Genomic DNA, 26,705 nt, shown 5'->3' with positions numbered 1-26,705 from the left:
AGGCTTCAACCCTGATAGTGCTCAAAGCCAGGCTGGAGGGTGGCTTGAGCAACCAGGTTTAGTAGTAGGTGTCCCTGCCCATATCAGGGGCACTGGAACTAGATGATCTTTAAGGTCCATTCCAACTCAAACCATTTATGAGTCTATGATTACTTGTCATAAATTTTGTGGGTTTAAAAGAAAAATCTTAATTATTTTGAAGGATGCTTTGTTTTTCAAGTTTTATCTAATGAGTGACATTCAATAAAACAACTGCAGTCTGTTTACTCAGGAAACTCTGTTTTTTTCTTTGCATCACCCAGTTTGTATAGGAGTACTCTCTTGAGAGCTTTCATTTGACTTGCTTATGTGAAATGATCATATGATGGGAAATGATCATATCATGGGAAAAAAAATCACTTTATTTGTAAAGTTACTTTGCCTGGTGTTAAAACCTTGCCAATAGCTTTAATTATTAGAAAACTGAAGGGTTTCTTTGGTGTTTGTTGTATATACCAAGAATATTCACACTGAACTAGACAAGATAATTTCTCCATAACTAAGATTTTCTTTCTGACATATTTTTATGGCATTAGTTTTTCTCAGACTTTTCCTTAGAGTCAAACTAGAAATGCTTTTCTCACTGTCTTGAATTCTTCTCCATGTTTTTACTGCTCTGATCTTTTTATTTTCTGTGGGGTTTGTTTGTTTGGTTGGTTTTGTTTTGTGTGGGTTTTTTGTTTGTTTTGGTTTGTTTTTTTATATTTGTTTTGATTTGTTGTTGTTGTTAGCTGCATTACTCTTCTAAGTAACCCAAATAACACCCACATTTAATATTATTTTCCCTAGCACAGGGAAATTTAAATATTTCCTCATCACTTTTACACGTGCACAGCAATGCGCACAATATAGTCAGGAAAACATCTGGCAAACAAAAATCAAGTTGCTTGGATAATATGTGGATGTTGTTTAAGACTTTTTTCGAATCTCCAGTACCTGTGTTTCAAAGATTGCAGTCTTGAAACTCAGATTGTTAGGTGAGATTTTAGTCTGAAAACTTTCTCTACCACTAAGACATGTCTTTCTACATCAGGACGTGGCACACTTCCTGTTTATTGGTGTAGCAGTTTGGGCTGGGTGCCCTCTGCCGTGTTCATATGAGGGATGCTTCCTGTGTCCAGAAAAGTCCAGCTCAGATGGGTGGACACAGGAAGCCAGGTATTTCATCCCATAATACCCTGCTCCCCTGTCAGATCTCAGCGGCGGTCCTGGCACTTCCTCTTTTCTTCCCTCGCTGCCACCTTGGGAGGTTTCTCCCAGCCTTTTGGGCCTAGCCAGGCCCAAGGCTGTGGGGAGGGGCAGTCTCAGATCTGACCAGCTGAGATTAGCCTAGCAGTGGAAGGGGGATGGGGAGGAAGAAATGGCCCTGGGGGGTTTGGGTATACCCCCAGGTGGGGATGGGATAGTTCCGGGTGTGCTTTCGCATCTCTTTTGTCACTGTGCTTCTGGCTCTCTGTAAACATTCATCGCTTTCCATTTAAACTCTCCACCACTTTTGCAATCTGTTTGTCTGAGTCATTACTTTTGCCCACGGGGGGGAGGGGGTGCCTCAACCCATCACAATTGATTTTCTGGTCTGTGAAAATCTTCTCTTTAGAATTTTAACTGCTTTGAGAAGATTCATTATCTGGACTAGGTGTATAGGTAAAATTGTATGTTACTTCATCTATTAGGAGTAGTCCAATGCCTACTAATCTGAGTGAAGGCTCTTCTTGAGCCTTTTGAAGTTAATGTGAGTTTTGTCATTCATTTTGGTGAAGCCAAGATTTCATTGCAACTGGAAAGATATATCCTGTCTCTCTGTGGTAAAGCTTTTCACTTTCATGACAGAGATTTGATAAAATAGTGGGAACTCATTTTCTTGATGAAGAACTATCATTCTGTTGTAAGGAGTTGTTGCAGGTTGAGCTGGGTGCCCCCTGCTGTGTTTACTTCCTGTGTCCAGAAGTCCAGCCCAGAGGGGTGGATGCAGGAAATTAGGTATTTCTTACCACAATTCTGTGCACCACTATAAGATCCAGTGTGGGGTCTAGCACTTCCTCTTTTCTTCCTCCTCCATCAGCCAGTAACTGGGGGACATGTCTGCTGGCTTTGGGCCTGGCTAGGCCCAAGGCTACGGGGGATGGGCAGTCTCAGATCTGGCCAGCTGAGACTAGCCTAGTAGTGTGTGTGGGGGAAATGTCTCTGGGTCTGTTTTGGGATCTTTTCTTTGCCACTGCGCTTCTGGTTCTCTGTAAACATTCACTGCTTTCTATTTAAACTTTCATCACTTTCGCAATCCGTTTGCCTGAGTTGTTTATTTCTGCCCGTGCTGGGGAGAGGGGCTGCCTCAACCCAGCACAGGAGTTTTATCTAAAATGTATTTCTGCAGCTCAGGAATTCTACTTAGTTTATTCAGACATTAACTTATTTGAAATATAACAACAAAATTTGGTTTTCACCAAGAGCTTTAATGACTAAGGATTAATTGAGGTAAAAGCCTCTACAAAAACAGTTTTCCGACCCATCACCAATGCTGTCTTGTTATACAAATCTACATTCAGAGTGTGTATGATTTCCTTCAGTGGATTAACTATTATGCCGGTTGTTAAAAAGATATCCTTATTTATATCAACTGGTAAAAGTTTGTAATTATATCATCATATGAATATTCATACAATCAGAAAGCAAACAGTCAGACAATGAAATTATATCATCAGCCCCATGTAAATGATTGCTACGTTCATCTTCGGCCATAGTGAAACTATGGAAAACATAAGGAATGGAGACAGTTTTGGGAGATGTGGTGGTTGGAGGCTGTCTGGGGTCCAGCGACCAGGAAATAATTGAGTTTTCATTATGCAGTCAAGCTAAGAGGGGCAGCAACAAAACCTCCACTCTGGACTTCTAGAGGGGGGACTTCAGGTTACTCAAGGAACTAACTCAGAAGGTACCTTGGGAAACAGCCCTTAAAAACAAAGGGGTCCAGAAGGGCTGGACCTACTTCAAGAAAGAATTCTTGAAGGCACAGGAACAAGCTGTGCCATTGTGCCGGAAGATGAACCACCACGGTAGATGACCAGCCTGGATGGGCAATGAACTTCTGGGTAAATTAAGGGGAAAAAAAAGAGGGTGTATCATCTTTGGAAGAAAGGTGAAGTAACCCATGGAATGGTTAAGGACGTTGCTAGGTCATGCAGGAAGAAAATTAAAGAGGCAAAGGCCCATTTAGAGCTTAGACTGGCCACTTCTACAAATATAGTAATAGCAGGAGGAGTGGCAAGGACAACCTCCACTCCTTAGTGGACACGGAGGGGAACATAGTAACAAAAGATGAGGAAAAGGCACCTTCTTTGCTTCAAGTTTTAATAGCAGGATAGGATGTCTTCCGGACAGCTGGCCTCCTGAGCTGGCAGATGGAGACAGGGCACAGTATAGTTTCCCTGTGATCCAGGAGGAAGCAGTTAGAGTCCTCCTTAGATGCTTGGATCCCCACAAGTCCATGGGACCAGATGGGGTCCATCCTAGGGTGCTCAGAGAGCTGGCAGATGAACTGGCAAAGCAGCTCTCCATCATTTTTCAACAGTTCTGGCTCACTGGAGAGGTCCCAGATGACTGGAAGCTGGCCAATCTGATGCCCATCCATAAGAAGGGCTGGTTGGATGAGCCAGTGAATTACAGGCATGTCAGTCTGACCTCAGTGCCAGGCAAGATTATGGAACAGGTCATCCTGAGTGCAATCACACAGCACTTAGAGGATGGCCAAGGGATCAGGCCCAGCCAGCATGGATTCAGGAGAGGCAGGTCCTGCCTGACCAACCTGATCTCCTTCTATGATCAGGTCACCCACCTGGTCGATGTGGGGAAGGCTGTGGATGTAGTCTACCTGGACTTCAGCAAGGCTTTGACACTGTCCCCCGCAGCAAACTCCTGGCCAAGCTGTCAGCCCGTGGCTTGGACAGGTGTACTCTGTGCTGAGTTAGGAACTGGCTGGAGGGCCGAGCCCAGAGAGTGGTGCTGAATGGTGCCACATCCAGCTGGCAGCCAGTCACTAGTGGTGTCCCCCAGGGATCAGTGCTGGGCCCCATGCTCTTTAATATCTTTATTGATGATCTGCATGAAGGGATTGAGTCCATCATCAGTAAATTTGCAGGTGACACCAAGCTGGGGGCAGGAGTTGATCTGGTGGAGGGTAGGAGGGCTCTGCAGAAGGACCTTGTCAGGCTGGACTGATGGGCAGAGTCCAACATGATGACATTCAACAAGTCCAAGTACCAGGTGCTGTACTTTGGTCACAACTCCTCCGTGCGATGGTAACAGGCTGGGGTCAGAGTGGCTGGAAAGCAACCAGGCAGAAAGGGACGTGGGGGTACTGATTGACAGCTGGCTGAACATGAGCCAGCAGGGTGCCCAGGTGGCCAAGAAGGCCAATGGCATCCTGGCATGCATCAGAAATAGTGTGGCCAGCAGGAGCAGGGAAGTCATTGTGCCCCTGTACTCAGCACTGGTTAGGCCACAACTTAAGTCCTGTGTCCAGTTCTGGGCCTGTGACCGTTTGACGCTGTGCCTTTAAGAAAGGGGCACACTGGCTAAATGTTTATAAAAATATTTTGGTATTCTAAACGAATTTCATTGGTAGGATTGTGGGAGGTGAGATTGTTAGACCCAGGGTAGCTGGGACTTTCTCTCAGTCTTCCTTCCTTCGCTGTCCCTTTCGGCTGGATCTGCTTCTGGGCTTCTTGCCAAGAGATAAGCACTAACTCACTCCCTGTAACAGGTCTGTCCGCTTCTTCCCCTGTCCTGCTAACCATCCTCATCTCTTCTTCTACCTCTTTGGGGGGAGAAGGGAGGTAGAGGGTGAAGGGGGGCACAGGGGGAAGCCCGCTCTGTGGGGGGTCTGGTTTCTGGTTGAGTTCATTTGCTGTATATTCCTGTATATATTGCAAAATACCTGTATTTGTTGTGTTACATATAATCTGTTTCCTTGTAAAATATACTCTCATTTCTCCGACTGGGTTTAGCCGTGGTCTCTTTCTCAGTGGGGGAGGGAAAGCAGAGCCTTTCCTTTCAAACCACCACACTCCTTTTTTTATTGGCGCCCAATGTGGGGCAAGGTCATTTCCGTCCGCCATGACAGGACCGGAAGGGGCCCCCACGGCGGCTGGTTTAGATCAGGACCTGTCAGCTTCTATCAGGATGGCTGTAAATTCAAACACAGCTCCAGTTAAACAAGTAGCAGTCTTAAAGACCAGAGGTGGAAAGGCCAAAGCTGATCCAGGAGCTAGTGGAGCTAATGGAGGAGACGAGCAGGAGACCGATCCCGGTGAGGGAACCTCTGCTAGACAGACTGATCCTGGTGAGGGAACCTCTGCTAGGAAAGGGCCTGCTGGAAATGAGGAGAAGATTTGTCTTAGAGATATAGCTGAGTTATTAAGATCATCACAGGATGGAGATGCAGCTAAGACAGCAGCTGGCAGTGGCGCTTTTCAGCTTAAAGAGGTCCTTAGGAGAGTGACAGCAGGATTATGGGGACAAAAGGTTGAGGAAGATGTGATAGATGGAGAGCAAGATGACATCACCGAATGCTCGTCACCGAGGGAGGAGATTCGCAATGTCCGCAAAGATTACCTCAGAGCAGATAAGGAACCCATCCTATCTTGGCTTGCTAGGTGTTATGATACAGGTGCTCCAGCTCTAATAGTTGGAGACAAGTCAGCAGCTCAGCTAGGAACTCTCTCAAAGGATAATGGAATAGATAGACATCTAGCCAGGATTCTCGGTAAGGTTAATCTGTGGATACGCCTTTTAATGGCGGTTTCCGTGAGGTACCCTTCCCGAGATGACCTTCCATGGAATCCTAAGCCCTGGACTACCATAGATGAGGGAATTAAGCATCTGAGAGAGTTTGCCATTAGAGAGGATTGAGTCAGACAGGGCCCCTCAGTTTACAAAGGATATTGAGACACTTGAACATGTCCAGAGAAGGGCAATGAGGCTGGTGAGAGGCCTCAAGCACAAGCCCTACGAGGAGTGGCTGAGGGAACTGGGTTGTTTAGCCTGAGACCTTATTGCTGTCTACAACTACCTGAAGGGAGGTTGTAGCCAGTAGGGGGTTGGTCTCTTCTCCCAGGCAACCAGCACCAGAACAAGAGGACACAGTCTCAAGCTGCACCAGGGGATGTTTAGGCTCGAGGTGAGGAGCTGCCCAGGTGGAATGGGCTGCCCAGGGAGGTGGTGGAGTCATCATCACTGGAGGTGTTTAGGAAGAGATAGGGTGCTTGGTGCCATGGTTCAGTTGATCAGCTAGTGTTGGATGATGGGTTGGACTTGATGATCTCGAAGGTCTTTTCCAACCTGGTTAATTCTATTCTATTCTAGTCTAGTCTATTTTCCATCTTGCAATGGAAAAGATTAAATGATCATTGAAAGCATGGAGAATTAACATTTTGTAATGGAAAGCTATTGCTGCTATTCCATTAGCTAAGAATATGGGAAAAGCTCTGATTTAGTTGCTGACAGAGAAGTCACTTTCACAAACTGAGGCAACAAAAGCAATAAAGCAAGAATTTAATCACTGGTGTTCTTTATTACTTTTGAGTCAGCCAGAGGTTGTTGCATATAATTTTATGTCAGTTTTAAACACCATGCAGAAGGGAAATTTCAGAAAAGGCTGAATGTACCAGATTGCAGTGTAGATGCTTAAAGTGATATGTATTCAAATATGCTACATGTAGCTCAGCATGGTACTGAACCAGTTATGCATAACTTGAAAAATCCACATTATATCTTTACCTCATTTGTCCAAGAATGGGGTCCTAAACACAGCCAGTAGTTAATTTTATTTTGCCTGGAATAGTACTGTCAGTGGTTTAATTAAAAAAAATAATACTTTTTAAAAAGTGCAATGGAAATAGGATGCAACCTGGTGTTGTGGCTTCAGAAAAGAAATACACTGAAATGACACTTCTTGCTAAAGTCAAATTTATGTACTACTTCTATTGGCACCAGTCTTGTAGAAGAAGGTGGTTTTAACAACTTGTCATTCCTGGGAAAATGAAGGTATTTGAGTCAACTGAATGACAGAAAAATAACAGATGTTCAGTGGATATCTAGTATGTTTATTCTGCCCTATTCTACTCATTAATTTAAAATTAATTGTTCTAAACTGAAGCAACTAATTTTGTTGTTTGTACATGAGACTATAAAACCTGCTCCCTCACATGCAAAAATAGAAGACCAAATTCTGTGCTGACTTGTATATATTAATCTATTTCTAGGATTTGTTACATGTTTTCTGCTATAATATTTTAGTTTGAAAGAACAGCAGCATAGTATTTGCTCTAACAAGCAAGCTCCCCGACCCGCACAAAGAAAGACTGGGGAGGAAAGTAACACAAAAAGCCCTGGGCTGAGATACAGAGTTTAATAGAAAAAACACAATGTACAATTACCATAGCTATTTTACAGAAAAGCACAGAAGAAGCAGAACAGCAGCAGAAGCCAGCCATAAAATGATCCCCCAACACCCAAGCCCAGAGCCAGCCCAGCTGAAAAGGCCAACACCCCAAAAACAGAAATTGGAGGCAGCAACTGGAAGCAGGATGGCTTTCATGTTACAATCTGAACTGCAAGCCCCATGGCACTTTGCTTCAGCCAGCACTTTCCTTTTGAAGCTGGCATGATGTCATTCAGAAAAAGAAGGTTAAGACTACTGGTAAATCATCTACATTTAGCGTAGAAATTTCTGTAATATTAGCTTGCAATTAAATATATATTGCTAAAGTAGGACAACAGAGGGTCGATGAATTGATGTGCTTCATGTTGAATTCATGTTATAGGTTTGTATTTCCTGTTATCTGATTCCCTCGACTGAATGCCCTCAGTTCATTTGTAGTTCAAAGCTATCCATATTCACCTTTATGGGCCCACTAGATGTTAGGACATATGGTATGCACCATAATAAGAGTTTATACTTAAGTTTGATCTCAAAAGAATCTAGTCTACGGAGATTAAAAGCTTCCATAACCCAAATAAAATTAAGTACATGGAAATTATATCTGAGCTCAATTTAAAAATCAGACTGAAACAAAATTCTGGTGTAGACACAGCCATTAATAAGTGATTTACATAAACACATGTGAGCATGTAATTTTCATATATTTTTACTTTATTATATGACAGGGGGAGAGCATGGAATTACTTTGATAGGAGCAATTAAAAGGCTGACAAAGCAGGCTGCTTTCAAACATTAAACACCACATTGCTGCACATATTTCTTGTAAATTCTCCATTCATACAAAATACTTATCATCACCATGTCATATACAAAACCAAAAAAATGAAAGTTTTGAAAGACAATTTATTTTATAAGATAAAAAATACAACACAATGAGCTTTCTTTCAAAAATTTTGGAAGCTCTGGAAATGTCCAAATATGTTTATCTACATTTCAGTACTCAGCATCCAACACCATCTAATCAACTAAACCATGCAACCAAGCACCCCATCAAGTCTCCTCCTAAACAACCCCAATGACGGCGACTCCACCACCTCCCTGGGCAGCCCATTCCAATGGGCAATCACTCTCTCTATGAAGAATTTCTTCCTAACATCCAGTCTAATCCTCCCCTGGTGCAGCTTGAGACTATGTCCTCTTGTTCTGGTGCTGGTTGTCTGGGAGAAGAGACCAGCCCCTACCTGTCTACAACCTCCCTTCAGGTAGTTGTAGAGAGCAATAAGGTCTCCCCTGAGCCTCCACTTCTCCAGGCTAAGCAACCCCAGCTCCCTCAGCCTCTCCTCATAAAGTTTGTGCTCCAAACCCTTCACCAACTTTCTTACTGCTTGTGGTGTTGCCATGATCCATATTGAGAAGATGTTAGTATACTTATTAAAAAAAAGAAACAAACCTACAATGCCCTTTAGTTACTAATAGTAATAAATGGATCTGGAAGATAAATAATCACCATTAGATGTGTTTAGGATTCTCCATAACTTTGTCAGTTTTCTTTATTGTGCTATTTTTTAAACGTTGCAAAGAATTGTAGGTATGTTCTGGAATCTTCTAGATGTCCAGTAGAGGTTGGAAGAACACAAGGAATACCCTACTGGGTCAAACCAATGCTGCTTTAGACCAGCCTTGAGCCCCTGACAGTGACAGTAATACACACTGCTTAAATTGACCACTTTCAGTGCACAATTTTCATCATGCTCCCAGTGCAGCTTTTGTGTTGCAGCTCTGACTAATCTTTTGATGATCTTTTTATGGACTTGTCCATGAATTTTTAATTTCTGATACTACCTCCTTCCATAGTATCCTGTGACAGCAAGATACAGAAATTCTTTTCCTAATGTGTCAAATAGCCTGTCATATTTATTCAAATCAGATTCTTGGTACTTTAACAGAATGCTTACAGTTACATTTTTAAACAGCTAAATAGGGATCTTAATGACACATATTGGCCCTTAATGAATCATATTTCTCTTCTTTTCCCCCTCTCTGAATTGAAGAGTGACATCTTCTACAGCACGTCCTCATAAGGCAACATCTTAATTTCTTATGTTGCTATTCTCAGTCCTTTCCATAACTATCCTATGTCCTTCTTGGAATGTGAAGATAAGAACTAGAAAATACAGGGAAATTATTTTAACTCAATGAAACTTTCACATGCTCACATGCTGAGTAATACATTGCCTTTTTGAGGAAACCCTCAAAATGCAGGGATTCTTCAAGTGCCTGTGGCTTCAGGGCTGTGTTCATAGAATCAGTAAGGTTGGAAAAGACCTCAGAGATCATAGACTGCAACCTATCACCCAACACCTCATGACTAACTAAACCATGACTTCAGGTGCCACGTCCAATCCTTTTTTGAACACCTCCAGGGACAATGACTCCACCACTGCCCTGGGCAGTATGTTCCACTGGCCAATTACTCTTTCTGTGAAGAACTTTCTCCTCACCTTGAGCCTAAACATCCCCTGGCACAGCTTGAGACTGTGTCCTCTTGTTCTGGTGCTGGTTGCCTAGGAGAAGAGACCAACCTCCTCCTGGCTACAACCTCCCTTCAAGTAGTTGTAGACAGCAAGAAGGTCTCCCCTGAGCCTCCTCTTCTTCAGGCTAAACAACTCCAGCGTCCTCAGCCTCTCATAGGGCTTGTGCTCGAGGCCTCTCACCAGCCTCATTGCCCTTCTCTGGACATGTTCAAGTGTCTCAATATCCTTCTTAAAGTGAGGATCCCAGAACTGGTGTGGTAGGTGTGGCCTAACCAATGCTGAGTACAGGGGCACAATGACTTCCCTGCTCCTGCTGGCCACACTATTTCTGATGCATGCCAGGATGCCATTTGCCTTCTTGGCCACCTGGGCACCCTGCTGGCTCATGTTCAGCCAGCTGTCAACCAGTACCCCCAGGTCCCTTTCTGCCTGGTTGCTTTCCAGCCACTCTGCCCCCAGCCTTTGGGGCTGCATGGGGTTCTTGTGACCAAAGTGCAGCACCCAGCTTCTACGTTCAGCATCACATAGGCATGGTATAATTTTATTTATATTTTCATTAATTTTATTTCACTCAGTTTTCTTATGTCCCTGAGGAGTTTACCATCAGTGTGACATTTGACTGTACAGCAGAGCTTAGTATCATCTGCACAGCTGATTATGTTTGTTCACTCCCTTTCCCAGATCATTAATGACCACATTTTCAATGTTTTATTATGTCTGATTATTCTCTTTTGAAGACCAGATTACATAAACCATAGCTGTCATGATGCCAGGTGGAATTTGAATTGGATGACCTCCAGGAGTCCTCTTCAGATAACTCTTCTCCTGTGAATGCAGGCAGGCCCAGCATTAATTCACTGCATGCTAAACAGTGTGATTTGTAGAGGGTAGCATTATATTCTTGCAAACAATATTTTTTTTCCATCTTATTAATTTTTAACAATATTATTGTCAGAGAGATATTTCCTCTTAAAACTGCAAATTATTTTCTTAATGGTCGGTTTCAAGATTCTTCTTCCTTTTCAAGTTTCCAGCAGCATATTACAGGAAGAAAACTCCAATAATATTGACATACAATACTGATATCAAATAGCTACTGTGCAAAGATCTTTAATTTGATATACTTCATGTAACATCAAATATATTCTTAATAATCCATAGCTAATTCTTTCATTGTTTTGTTTGTTTGTTTTTGTTTTTCCCAATCATTAGGAAGAGCAAAAATATCATAGAATCATCAGAGCTGGAAGGACCTCAAGGTCATCTAGTTCCAACCACATTGCTATGGGCAGGGACACTTTCCACTAATCACATTGCCCAGAGCCACATCCAGCCTGGCTTTAAAAACATCCAGGGATGGGGTTTCCACCACCTCCGTGGGTAACTTGTTGCAGTGTCTCGCCACCCTTATGGTGAAGACTGTATTCCTAATGTCTAATCTAAATCTATCCTCCTCTAGATTGGATCCATCCCCGCTAGTCCTATCACTACCTGACACCCCAAAAAGTCCCTCACTAGCTTTCTTGTAGGCCCCCCTCCGGTACCAGAAGGCCACAATGAGGTCTCCTTGGAGCCTTCTCTTCAAACTGAACAATGAGGCTTTCATTCTAATTCTGTCATTCAAACTTTTAAGGTGAAGATTTGTTAGAGACTTGATCAATGATGACACAATTCTTTACTTCTCATATATTTACTGCTTTTTCAGAAGACAACTGGAATAATTTTAACACAACAAGAACTAGTGTATTCTGTTATCTGTGTGCAATATGTGTGAATAAATCATATACAAGACCAAGTGTCCCTCACGTGTCTTCTTTATTGAGAAGTGTTATGCCTACAAATATGTGAAATTTGTTCTGAGAGATAGACAAAAATAATTTCTGCTGAATATACAAAAATTATTCTTCTTTCATCAAGATATACCTGCGCACATGTTAATGAAAGCTGATAGAGTGGCTATTAGATGTAGTGAGTGATTAATGTACAGGTATATGGTAACTGGTTTCATTATGCAAAGTGATGGTCTGACTGGCTGAAAGAGTGGAAGAGGACACACAACGCTTTCTCAAAGAAACCATTTTTAAAAGTGAGTTGGCATGTCAGAAAATGTAGAGCTTCTAAGGAAAGCAGGACAAGAATTCCAGGATGGGATTCATCTCATCTGACCTTCTCCCTGTCTTGTCATATGGAGCTGATGCCACTTGAGTAATGAGGCCAATACTGAAAGCTTGTGGTGTGTCGCTAAGTAGTTAATAGCACACAGCTTCTCTTAGGTAAAGCACAGTTAAGGTGTTATGAAAAAAAAACCAACAAAAACCAACAAACCAATGCACATGTGAATAGTAAACAGCAGAACTAGATTTTTACAAGAATATTTGCATATTGATTTGCTATACCCACCAACAAGGAACACCTTGAAGCAGCCCCCCAACAGATAAAGAACAAACAGCTTGAAAGATGTTCTGCCTTTTAAAGCTTATCCATCCTCTATCAGCCCAACATGGAGCAGTATGAATTTAACTTTGGGGATACCTGAATGTGGAGGACTTCCCAGGGAGCCTGAGACCAAACTTAAGAAGCTAGAGATACCACACAGCTCCTTGCACCTCCCAGACCCTGAAGCTTAAAGCACCAATGAGCAAGAAAAGAGGAAGCAGACAGCGATCCTGCTGTAACTTAATAGTATCTTTTGCGTTATTAATCACACTTTCACAGACACAATACATTTCAGAACTCATTGACATGGATACATTTGCTGAATAGCAGTCAATATATTCAGTTCATCCTGACATAAAGTTACTCCCTCGGAAGAGCTACTTTAAAAAGTTTTTTTTATATATATATATATATACACACATACACACACACAGATTCATAACCATGTAGACATGTAAACACACACACATGCACACATGGAGATATGTGAATTACCTAAAATAAAATTTTTCATAGGTTATTTTTTAAATTAATTGCTACAAGCATTTACTCTAACTCCTGAAAAAATGACTAAATACAGAGAACTGAGGTTCCCATATCTTCAAATGTGCATATGCTTATCTTAAATACCCAAAGGCATTCCAGATTTTGATTTGAATTACTGATGTACTAGAATCTTATAATTTTTACCATTCTTAATTAAAGCAGGAGGTTGTTTTGTGGTTAGATTTTTTTTTTTTTCATTTGTAGCAATCTCTTTGCCATAACTATATTGCAATGTTAGAAAACAACCAGACATAAAAGTGTTAAGAGTCTGGTTCTGCTCTACTCTGATAACTCAAAACTTTAATGTATACTAGCAATAAACTGAGACAAATCCCTACAAATAACTCAGTCCACTTTTAATTTAAAACTGATGTAGCTGTAGGTTCAATTATATTACTTCTTGTATTTTGGCACACTCTTTAACAACCTCGTGCTAAACATGCAGCAGGTTTAACATTGCATTGCTTTTGGAAATCTATCAAAACAAAGTTTTAACTTAGATTTTTATTAAAGTAATTTAACAAATTGTAGCAGTTCAGGGAAAACATTTTGAATTGCAATTTAGTATTATTAAACAACATATGTATCAAAGTCTGGCTTAGTATCACCCTAAAAGCAATCACTGTTTTGCTCCAACAGCACTGAAACTTATGAAAACTGGCATACTATGTCCCTGCATCTCTCCTGACTGCAGTAAACTTGCCTTGCTGAACACAGATATTACAAAATTCATCCCCATGGTAGTTTAAGTTTCCTTAGCTTTTTCTTGGGCTTCCATTTACAGTCCATAAACAACATCTGGTCAAGCATCATTACAATTCGTTGGCTATTATAATTCAATCACATGCTTTATGATCAGCTGAGACACACAAGAACCGACAGCTCTGTTTGAACTTTGAAAAAATTACACACTGAAAAATAAGCTCACAGATAGCAGTGAAGTAGAACTCTTATAACTACAAAACAGAAGAATTTTTTCCAGCTTCACAGTTTCATGAAATGTACTATACAATGTTCTTTACAGGATTGTTGCAGTTTGGGCTGGGTGCCCTCTGCTACGTGAGGTGCTTCCTGTGTCCAGAGGTCCAGCCCAGTGGGCGGACACAGGAAACTAGGTATTTCCTACCATAATTCTCTGCACCACTATAAAATGCAGCGCCGGATCTAGCACTTCCTCTTTCTTCCTCGCCGTCACCCGGTAATTGGGGGAGATGTCTTCTGGCCATGGGCCTGGCTAGGCCCAAGGCCACGGGGGGATGGGCAGTCTCAGATCTGGCCAGCTGAGACTAGCCTAGCAGTGGGGGGGAAGAAGGAGCCCTGGGGGTCCTGGGTGTACCCTCAGGTGGGGATGGGATGTTCCTGGGTCTGCTTTGGGATTTCTTTTGTCACTGTGTTTCTGGCTTCCTGTAAACATTCACTGCTTTCCATTTAAACTTTCCATCACTTTTGCAATCTGTTTGTCTGAGTTGTTATTTTTGCCCGTGGTGGGGAGAGGGTCTGCCTCAACCCATCACAAGGATGCATACATACCTGAGTTTTCAGGTTGTGTTAGCATAACAGGTCTCATACAGTAACTGCTTTTCTCAGCAATTGTTCTGTTTTAAGACAGTCTGCTCTAACAAGACACACTCCCATGAGCAAGAGAGACAAGAAACCAAAAGCCCAGTGGATTGAGATAAGGAGATTTTCAGAAAAGTAACATTGACACGAACCAGTTTGATTTCAATGAAGATGCCTAGAAGTTTGCATACCTTTGTAAAAGTGCTATTGTTGCACAGAGAAGTCATTAGATAGACTATTTTATGCTGGAAAAAATATGATTCTATATTCTCTCATGCTATTTCATGTTCTCTATATGCTTTCAAGTTTATACACAAATGTGAAAAAAGTAATGCAAAAGAATTCTATCAAACTTGATGAAAACTATGCATATTTGTGGAGTATTAATTCAACTACAAAAATCTAAATTTTTCTCTGGGATGATTATTTTTTTTTAAAATGTTTACCTTTGTAATTGTGGTAGGTTTAGGAATTAGACCCCCAGCACAAATTTGGAGAATTACCCCAAAATAGGTTACCGGACTAGCCTAGAAGGTTTTGGAAGCAAATGAAGCTAAATTTTACAAGCAAACTAAAATCTAAAAATATGAAATGCAATGAATATGTAGAAAATACATATACTTAAATATATTTACAATTTATAAACAACACAGAGACCCCTCTGGACAAAAGCCAGCAGGGAAAATATAGCTCCCTCTTCCTCCCCCTGTACAAGGGAGAGAGAGAGAAATAAAGTTATAATGACCCACTCTTAGTACTTGGCCACAACAAGGAATGTAGCCAAGGTCAGCAAAGCCAAGCACAAGCACCAGCTACTATCACCTAGAGCTAGAGGTGAAAAAGAGACCAAATAGTTTATGCAACTAACTTTTATCCCAGTTAACAAGCCAATGGAATTATTTAGACCTTATAGTTACTTTTCTCTTACATCCAAAGGTAAATTATTTACCTTTCTACTATTTTCTCTGGAATTTTCCTAGGCATTAGCTTATAACTGCAACAGTAATCTACCTCAATATGCATATATATGCATATAGTATATCACAATATCACAGTATCACTAAGGTTGGAAGAGACGTTGAGGATCATTGAGTCCAACCTGTCACCACAGACCTCATGACTAGACCATGGCACCAAGTGTCACATCCAGTCTCCTCTTGAACTATTCCAGGGATGGTGACTCCACCACCTCCCTGGGCAGCCCATTCCAATGACTAATGACTCTCTCAGTGAAGAACTTTTTCCTCCTCACCTCGAGCCTAAACATTCCCTGGCACATCTTGAGACTGTATCTCCTTGTTCTGGTGCTGGTTGCCTGGGAGAAGAGACCAACCCCTTCCTGGCTACAACCACCTTTCAGGTAGTTGTAAAGGGCAATGAGGTCACCCCTGAGCCTCCTCTTCTCCAGGCTAAACAATCCCAGCTACCTCAGCCTCTCTTCACAGGGCTGTGCTCAAGGCCTCTCACCAGCCTCGTTGCCCTTCTCTGGACACGTTAAGTGTCGCGATGTCCTTCTTAACCTGAGGGGCCCAGAAAATAATTATCAAAACCAAGGTATTTTTAGCTGGTGACTCATCTCTATTAGCCCTCCCTCAAATAAACAGAATTTAAGACAGGGATGTAATGTAGTTCTATGTTGATATCCCGAATTTGAAGAGGTCACTGCCAGAATTCTCTTTTGAATTTTAGAAAAAAGTCTGTCTCTCTGCTTCTTCAGCTGCATATCAGAGAACAACATTTACAGTACCATACTGATGCAACACACTAAAATATGAATGATACCAAAAAATGAGGAACAACAAAGGATAAGACCAGAAATGTGAGTGAGATGTTAGTGACTCTAGGTTAAGAAAACTGGAAAATTATGTGTATCACACGTTATTTTATCAATTAATGCAGATACAGGAGGGAAAAAAATAATTTTCATTAATCCTTCTGATACATCACAAAACAGACAAATTTACTATTATAAAATAAGCCTAAAGATAGGGATTATAAACTGCTCTGGACCTTAATCTTGTGTTGAAAGAAAGCATGCGCTGTTACTGCTTCCTGGCTCACTTCAGCAGAAAGCAACAGAGTCATGAAAAGAGACAGGGGCCTGTGACAATGTTTCAATGGAAAGTGGGACTTTGCACCGGAATATACCAGCTTGCTAACTGATTAGTGATTTGTGTTACTGCTGATCATTAGTCTAATTTTACTGCATGTTTTAATAACAGCATGCTTCTGTGTTGCTATGGTGTATTTTAGCCCATCTCAATTTGTCCTACACTTGTTTGCATGAGTGCTGTCATGAGTGATAATTATATAGGAAATGAAGACAGAAGGTGGGAATATCATTTAAAGAGTTATATGTTCAGGGAGTACATGGACACAGAAAAGAATGATAAGCACTAGCTCTCTGCTGAAAGCAGTTCATTTTCAGCTGTTAAACTAGGTGAAGTCCATCTGGACATCCTGCTTTTTCACACATGCTGTTATAGGTACTGAAGTTCTGCTTCCTGGGAAGTGGCTGGACATTGCCTGCTGATGGGAAGCAGAGAATAAATATCTTCTTTTCCTTTACTTACACACACAGTCTTTACTTTTAATTTTATCTCAGCACACATGTTCTTTTCATCTTACTTTCTCCTTCCCTGTATTTGTGAAGAGTGGAGCATTAGAGTAGCTTGGTAGACTCCTGGTGACCAGCTAAGGTCAACTCACTGCACAAAACAAATTTTAGTCTCAGAGCAACCTGATCTAGTGGAGTATGTCATTGTTCCCACAGGAGAGTTGGACTAGATGATCTCTGGAGTTCTGGAGACTGGTGAAAAGCAGGGATATAGAACTTGCCAGAAAGAGCTTATAAAACTTGGAAACAGTAATATCTTTCAGCAAATGATAGTAATTATTTTCATACTAATGGTGAATGTGAAAGGGCTGTGTAAAATATAGAACATTCTGGAACAAGATGTTATTTCTCTTCTTAATGGCAAACTGAGCAGATGTCACCAGAAAAGAGAGATTGATTTTAAATGTCTTTAAGGAACATACCTATATAGCTATCTATCAAAACCAGTCATTTAACCTCTCAATAGAGAGAAACAGGCAATTGTAAATAAAGATTTATGTAATCCTTTGGTGTATGTCTAAAATTGATCAGATAAGAGTTTCCCAAAAAATACTGTGTTTAATCTATCTCTTACAGAGTCTAATCAATTGGCTTAGGTTTTGACGTCCATGTTATAGACACCTAAAGAGAATCTAAATGAATCTTGTCCCCATATGTGGTAGCAATATAGGTTTCCAATTTGGAGGACAAAGTATAATTCTGATTCAGCTTTACTTACACTTCTCCAACTGTGTACAGTCAATAAGATTATTTCCAAAGTAAAAGAGAAATCTAAAATAGATTTAGCAGAAGGAAAAACATAAGTTCTGTTGTTCTGTACAGTCAAGTATTACATCTGTACTGTGTATAGAAAACATAGACCTGGAATTATTGTTAAAGTGCAAGCGTTTTATCAATTAGTTTTAAAAATTTCAGTAATGATTTGGTAAAGAGTTATACAAGAATAAACAATAAACCTAGCAAAAATATCTGGAATTTATGCATTCTACAGTATGTACATCTGTTCTATTGACATCTCATGATCTAAATCATGAAAAATTAAAAATATCCTGTCTTTCTAATAAATATATATTATTATTCATAGTAAGCCCTAGGCAAATTATTTGAGCTCTGAGCCCAAGGCTTTCTGTAATGGTAATTTGTAGACAGATAGACAGTAATATTTACTTAAAAGAAAGATGCATAGAAGCAAAGTCATTCTGTGCCTGTACTCAGCACTGGTTAGGCCACACCTTGATTACTCTGTCCAGTTCTGGGACCCCCAATTTAAGGGCATTGAGGCACTTGAACGAGGCTGGGATTATTTAGCCTGGAGAAGAGAAGGCTCAGGGGTGACCTCATTGCTGTCTACAACTACCTGAAAGGTGGTTGTAGCCAGGAGGAGGTTGGTCTCTTCTCCCAGGCAACCAGCACCAGAACAAGGGGACACAGTCTCAAGCTGTGCCAGGGGATGTTTAGGCTCGAGGTGAGGAGAAAGTTCTTCACAGAGAGCATTGTTAGCCATTGGAATGGGCTGCCCAGGGCGGTGGTGGAGTCACCGTCCCTGGAGGTGTTCAAAAAAGGATTGGACATGGCGCTTGGTGTCATGGTTTAGTTAGTCATGAGGTGTGGGGTGATAGGTTGGACTCGATGATCTCTGAGGTCTTTTCCAACCTTATTGATTCTATGATTTATAGTAATGTTATGAACTAGCAGAAGTTACTCATTTCTCATTAAAGGAGCAGGGGGGGTTGGGTTTTGTTGGGTTTATTTAATTTGCTTGTCATTTTTGTTTGTTTATTTTTTCATATCTATTACAAAACTGTTGTAGTGTCAGAATAGCTAAACAGCAGAGCAACTACTTAAGCATTGGAAAACCTTGACTATAGAGGTACAACTTTAACTATAGCAAAGATTTTGATTCATTTGTTACAAAGATATGTCTCTTTCTCAGCTGCATATAGAGGAGCTTGGATGACCTTATATGTAGATGCAGAGTGTGAAGTGACATAGAGTTTGCTTCAAACAGCTTATTTCATAATGATTGTAAAATAAAAGACAAAAGTCTTGGTTTAGAGGCAGGCAGCTTTAACTCACTGAGAATTCTTGTCTTCGCTGAGTTCTTACCTGAAAAATTTGAACCTTGTGTATGTGGAGCAGAAAATTATGCCAGAGGCCCTTTTCTACTTCTCTTCTACAAACCACCAGCAGCTAAGCAGACAGAAAAGGTAAATACCCTTCAAAAAGAGTCATCATAAAGTAGGACTTGTTCAGGACTAGAACAGACTAAAGTCTGATGTTAGAAGACTTAAAAACCAGCAACACTGCACTTCGAATACTTGTATAATTGTTGTTTAGAACTGGTGAACTCTTATGTGATATCAACACAAATAATCTAAGGAACACTCTGTGCTCTGCAAGCGTCACAGCACAATTTGCATCCTTATAACTAAGGTATCTTGTCCTCAAGTAACAGAAAGACCTTGCTCCTGCTGTCCACTGGATGCACTCACTAGTTCTGGCTCCCTTTCAAGCTATGCTTTTTCATCATTCAAAGAGTGCAAGCTGATTGGCATCACACTATGTCAGAGACCATCTTAACATTTATAAGAATTTAAAACACTTTGTACTTCCCTGAGTCTGTGTTCAGTCTTTGTTGTTATCACAGGCATAACCTTAAGGTTCCAATTTCAATTGCTCAGTTTCTTGTATACAAAATCTCATGCCTAGTCCTATAAGTGCTTTTTCTCTAAGTAAGGCAGTGACTACAGTCTGTCCTAGAAAAAAGACTTTCTATAGCACATTTCAAAACTAGAAATAAGAAGTTAACCTAAAGGAAGAGGTCTGAGCTAATCTTTCATCTTGGAAGAGGATCCATTTGCATTATTGCTGTCAAGAGGACCTGGAAAAAAATGAATGTTTTCTAAAAGCATCTGCCAAATGGTACAGTTTCTTGAACTATCCAACATGTAGTTGTAATAGTCCTAACACTTCAGCTTATTAGAAGTCCCAATAAACTTTTGCTGTGTGCCTGCCGAGTATGTCTAATATGCTAATTAAAATCACTATTCTAATCAGTTTGTTCTGCTGTTACCTGAAACAGGGACAATATTTTGCATTTGATTAAGTCTGAATTCAGACACAGAACCTTGTATTCTATATGGCACTTACAGGATTTAGGCTAAGGAAATAATAAAGTGTTCCCAAATCTGTACACAGTGCCTTAAGATGCAGTAGGAGCTTGGAGGTGTATTCAAAAGTGAACTAAAATGTGTCAGTTTTCACCTGAGTCAGTAAAAATTTGCAAGCCAGTAAAGTACCACCTGATTTCATAACTTCATAATATCAATTTTGAACCTCTCTCTCTTTCTTCTTTTTTTTTTCCCTAATTTTGACTGTTGTGTGTTATAGAGAGCTTGGACTTTGTCTAAGATTCGTTCAAGGTTCTCATCAGTACAATCCACAAATTACATCATCCACATGCTAGACATGAGGCAAATAATTCTGTCAAATTGTTCTCTCAAAGACAGTATTCCTAATCTAAACACTTGCTTGTGTCCATGGAAATGATTATGCAATTAGTGAACTGCCTGAATAGCTCAAGGGAAGATTGCTAAGAAGTAAAGCACCTTCTTCCTTTCTGATGATATGGCACTGTTTCAGCAAGGTCAGGAGCATGTTCTCAAACACAGAAAAGTACCAAAAGCTGACTGAGGAAAACAGTGCCTAAGTTTATGCTAGATACAATACAAATGTTTCCCTAGACAGCTGCTTTTTTTTTTCTCCTTTTTTTTTCTTTTTTTTCTTCCCCCCCCCCCCCCCCCCCCCCCCAAGGAACATCCATTTCACTAGTGGTATTCCATATCAATATTTTGATAACTTTTACTTTAAAATAGAAAATATCAGCAAAACTTTATCCCTGATTTCTCATGATTTTGTGGAATACATTAATCCAGAGGAAATATTAGTTACTATTTTAGTTCTTTATTTTTCCCTGAAATACATAATTATTATGCTACTTTTCTGTTTCTTCATTCTAAGACTCACCTGATCACAGACAGCAAACACCATAAATGTAAACACCATAAATGGTGTTTACACATTATCTCCAGCTGCAGCTGTATAGAGCTTAAGAGGTTACCAACAATGGTACCGACCACTGCACTTTCTCTCTACTTTCATTGTTGCAGATTCGGCAGGCAGGTATGTAACTAACTGAACCTGGTGCAGTCAAAACAGGCCAAGTTAGCCTCAGTGGTTTAAATAGGAGAATCTCACCAAATAAACTCATTTTGTCTAAGAAACTTTTGTAGGAGTAAATGAACAGACAGAGGCACAGGAATCTCCAGGAGGGCCAAAGTAACTGACATTCTGTCCCCTATATGCAGCCCCTTGATCAACAACATCATGTAAGCAGGGTACTTTCCACATCATCCATGGTAACATGTAGGGCATATTACTGCTATGTAAGGTCTGATTCACTCAAATTGTACTACCACTTCTGGAACCAAAGGATGGCACAACTCTTGCCCGCATACAAAACACATCTCTGCAATTGGCTTTTACTGCCAGATGACCTAAATATTTCTGATAGTCTGCTGGAGCTACAGCACCAGTTATGATGCTGTATTTGCTGTCTGTGATCAGTATGTACTGATCTGTATGGGAGTGTTTTCACTCATCTTTCTTACTGTGTCAGTAAGGCTTGTTTTACAACATGTTGTCAGATTCCAATAATAACAACTGAGATGAAAACACTCCCTCTCTAAGGAGGGTTACAAACACAAAAGGGGATGTGGACTCACTATCAAGCGTACTTCAAAATGTCTAAGTCATTTGCTGTGTTTTGTCTGTAATCTGAGGACTGCAATAGCTTAGATACCCCATGAAAGCAAACAAGACAGGTTATATTGCTCATATTCTGTGATACTTGGAAAACACCTATAACATTCACATTACTCTAGCGGGACAAACATCCAGATATCCCCTCAGATATCTTCTTTTGTCTAGCATTAGATTTGAACACTAGTCACTAGTCATTTTTATCACCATTTCAATTAATTTTACATTGAAGATATTCCCATACATATAATTAAAAAAAGCAGCTATGACACATAGTAGAGAATACTTAGACTTCTAAGCCCCATGCTACTCTTTCTTGGCTCAGAAGTCACATCAAATAATGCTCTTTGAATTATATCTACTGAATATAAAAGATTTTCTTTTCAATTTTTTGCCACTTTCATATGTTTTCCACTGGGTTGAAGCTCATTCTGGAGGTCATGTCTAAGTCTGTAGAGGAAAAGAAGATTAGGAGGAGGAGTCAACATGGATTCACAAAGACAAAATCATGCTTGACCAGTCTGATAACCTTCTGTGGTGGTGTGACCAGCTGAGTAAAGAAGGGAAAGCAGCAGCTGTTGTCTACCTCAACTTCAGCAAGGCTTTTGACACTGTATCCCATAACATCCTCATAGGTAAGCTTTGGAAATGTGAGTTAGGTGAGTGGCTAGTGAGGTGGATTGAGATGTGGCTGAACTACAGAGCTCAGAGGGTTGTGACCAGTGGCACAGACTCTACTTTGAGGTTTGTGGCTAGTGATGTTCCCCAGTGGTCAGTACTGTGTCCAGTCTTGCTCAACGTCTTCGTGAATGACCTAGAAGGAGGGTGTCCTGGTTTGAGGCTGGACAGATCCTCTATTGCCCACATGGGGATTGTGAAAGTGATGAAAAGTTTAAATGGAAAAGCAATTAGTGTTTTACAGAAACTACAGAACATAGTGATAAAAGAATCCCAAAGCATACAGAGTCCCTTATAGCACACCCAAAGGTCCCCAACACTTCCCTTCTCCCCACCTGAGGGTATACCCAAAACCCCCAAGGCTCATTCTCTCCCTCATTGATAGGCTAGTCTCAGGCTGACCAGGTCTTAGACTGCCCCTTCCCCTTCTCCTCCTGGCATTAATCCTAGCCAAGCCTAAGAGGCCTTGAGATACTCCCCCAGCATTACCTGATAGGGAATATCTCCCATGAGATCAGAGAGGGAAGAAAGAGGAAGAGAATGACTTTGCAGATGGATTTATAGAGTGCAGGATTTATGGGTATGAAATATGCTATTTCCTGTGTCTACCTACTGGGTTGGACACTTGGGACACCAGAGATGTAACTTATGTCACAGTAACAGGAGGCACCCAGCCTAAACTGCCACAGAGGGATAGAGTGGAAAGCAGTGTCTCTGAGCAGTGGTGTACACTGTGTGACCCATATTGAACTAACAGAAATGAACAGGATTCCTCTACAATTGTTTTGCTGGGTTTTAGCAGAGTTTCATCTGTGCTACTGAATTATTAATTTTTGTAAAGGCTTTGAAGATCTTTGAAGACAGCACCAAATGCCCACACAGATGTAGAGGATTAATGGACTTACTATTTAATACTGGGGTTATTTTCCTTTTTTTTTTTTTTTCTCATTTCTAGACTCATATTATTTTCTGTCTCTTGGCAAGATAGGCAAGATAGCCACAGTACAATGAGATCTATATTTCTCAAAATTAGTTCCAGCACTTTAGCATTCAGTAGCACGTGGAGGAAAATCTGTTTTATGCTGTCACTTCAAAAAGCAGTCAAGGTCTAGGAGAAAATAAAATTCTGAACTCCAAGAATATGAAATTCAGGTTCTTTTGCTTGAAATGTCAGTGCCAGCAGTCTGTATCAAGCACCAGACTAATAGGAAAAGTCAGTGAGACAGAACTTAGATAGAAGGAAAATGGAGTGTAGCACCAAAAATCCCCAATATCAATAATGCACTATCTAATGCCACTATTGTTTTATCAGGAGGAGAATATCACAGAAATGGTGATTCAAGTTTTAATAACATTCTGGACAATTTCTGCTTTTACTTCTAATGGAATCACAAAATTATGTGCCAAGAAGTAAAAGATGGTGCAATCTAATACTGATACCAAAAAAAAAAAAGAAAAAAAAGAAAGAAACAAGAAGCTGGTTTAGTAAACAACCTATTAATTCAAGCTATTATTGCAACAGTACAAAGTACCTAGGAAAGCTCTGTAACTTAGCCTAAATTCAGCTAATCTGCTATAAATGTTCTTTCATTTTCTCTTTCACACTTTTATACATTTTGAGGACTTAGGCTATCAACAGATGAACTTTAGCTTTTGGATGCAGCTGAAAATGTCTCACCTTGTCTCAGTGAGAAATAGAAACCTATATATCTTATGTGATCTAGAAGGAAATGTATCCATCCAGTCATGTCCAGTGGTGTTTTTTTAACATAATGATATGTAGATTTTTGAAAGAAATGTCCTTTATTTTGTTCTCAGAAATGCAATTTTTGAGCCACTACAGACATAAGCTAAATATGAATGGAACGTACCTGAGAAGTATTACGTTATGATCTATTTCACTGTCATATATGTTATGGAAATGTGCAAATATGGTCTGAATCTATGATAAAGAGAAAATGTGTAAAAAAACTATATGTCAGCATTAGTCTTTGTCAGGTGATCATTATTCCTATAAAACTTAGCAAAGCTGATAGAATAGTTTATCAGCTACAAAAAATTATTAAGGGTAATAAGAGTTTTGGGTTGTTTTTTCTTCAGATTCAGAGATCCTCATTAATTAAATATCTAAACCTAAAACGTTGCATTGATTTGATGTGAAAACATAAACTAAAAGCTGCAGAATATGTGTTATTATTTCTTCATAATTCACTAATCTGAAGCTCAGTTGTAATGCTGTGACCATGACTACAGCAATTTGTGACCTTTCATTTTTCATAAGACATTTCATATTAATTTATAATTTTCTGAATAGAGAAAAAAACAAACCATAACCAAATCAAACAAAAAACAACAACAACAACAACAACAAAAAAAAAACCAAACCCAAAACACAAGGGAAAAAACAAAACAAAACAACAATAACAAAAAAACCCCAACAAAGGAACAGGAGTGTCACTCTGAATGATGTGGTGAGTAGCACTTTCCCTCTATTAGCTGTTCATTGCTTCTTTTATTTTTTCTTTTTCTTTCTTTCTTTTCTTTTTTTTTTTTTTACAGGGGTGATGGTGGTGTGTTTGTGTTTGTGTTTGTTTTTCTTCAACTTTGGAGTTTTCAATCTAGTCACTGGTGTATAACATGAGAAGGTTATGTACTGTCATGTTGTGTAATAACCTTCAGATGTGGTTGATCACATGGCCCTACACCTTTGAGTATGTGGCACTAACCTTGGACAAGTGTCATCTCATGTACATTTAGACTGCAAGAGTTTGATCTTTATGTTTGATGTAGGCACAGTAGATTGCATTTCTACTCAGTCAGGAAGAATTATCTTTCTATGACAACCATTTCTGGTAGGTCTGGTGAACAGCCCTCTGGAATGCCTAAATCCATCCGTTAAGTATCATCAAAGTTAGGTGTTACTACACCAGGGGGTGCTGGTCTGTTATGATTCAAGTAAGAAAGGTACTCAGTCTATGTGAGGTGTCACTTAAATTTATATTTATTAGACTGAAAATTTTAAAGAAAGAGAAGATGGCACAAATACTATGACTCTTCAGATGCTGGGAATCTCAGACTGTGCAACACTGAACTGATCTCAAATTGACAGGAAGAACACATGCAAAACCCCAAAGAAAGAAAGGGCTCCTAAGGGATTGTCCTGCAATCAAATAACTTTCTTCACAATTTCTCTGCCAAGTAGGAAGGATGTTATCTGAATTAAATTTCACACTAAGCCTTATCAACAACTGGATACAGGATTGAATGCACACTACCAGAACAAGAGGACACAGTCACAGGCTGTGCCGGGGGAGGTTTAGGCTGGATGTTAGGAAGAAGTTCTATACAGAGAGAGTGATTGCCCATTGGAATGGGCTGCCCGGGGAGGTGGTGGAGTCACCATCATTGGAGGTGTTCAGGAGGAGACTTGATGGGGTGCTTGGTGCCCTGGTTTAGTTGATTAGGTAGGTTGGATTGGTTGATGGGTTGGACGCAATGATCTTGAAGGTCTCTTCCAACCTGGTTTATTCTATTCTAAATTTACACTGGATTGCATGTATTTGTAAATGAGTAAACTCTGCCTGTTTCCCAAATAGCTACTTGACATATAGTTTTATTAGCAGAATATATTAGTGTGTGTGTATATATATATAATTAATATATATACTTTTGTAGTAGAATATAAAATTGTAAGAAGAACAACAATTCTGAAATGGGCCGAATTGGAGGATTCTACCTGGAGATGACAGAAGTTTTGATAACACTTCGGACTATACTAGGAATGGTCAATAGCACAAAAACAGTTGTGTTCTCCTGTAAAAAATAGAAAGAAGCAATATCAAACAAAACATGTCAGTTACACCAAACACTAATAGATTATAACTGTAACTCAGTTAAAAAAACCCAAACAAATAAACAAAAAAATAATCTGGAAGTGGTTTTTTTATGTTTGCTTTTCTTGTTTAATTTGTTTTATTTATTTTGTAGATACTAGTTGAAAGAAACTAACTGAAAAATCTATAAGCAGTGGACAAACAGT

The sequence above is a fragment of the Dryobates pubescens genome, chromosome 7 (genome assembly GCF_014839835.1).
Source record: "Dryobates pubescens isolate bDryPub1 chromosome 7, bDryPub1.pri, whole genome shotgun sequence".
Classification (NCBI taxonomy): domain Eukaryota; kingdom Metazoa; phylum Chordata; class Aves; order Piciformes; family Picidae; genus Dryobates; species Dryobates pubescens.
Note: the sequence above shows the minus strand (reverse complement) of the source record.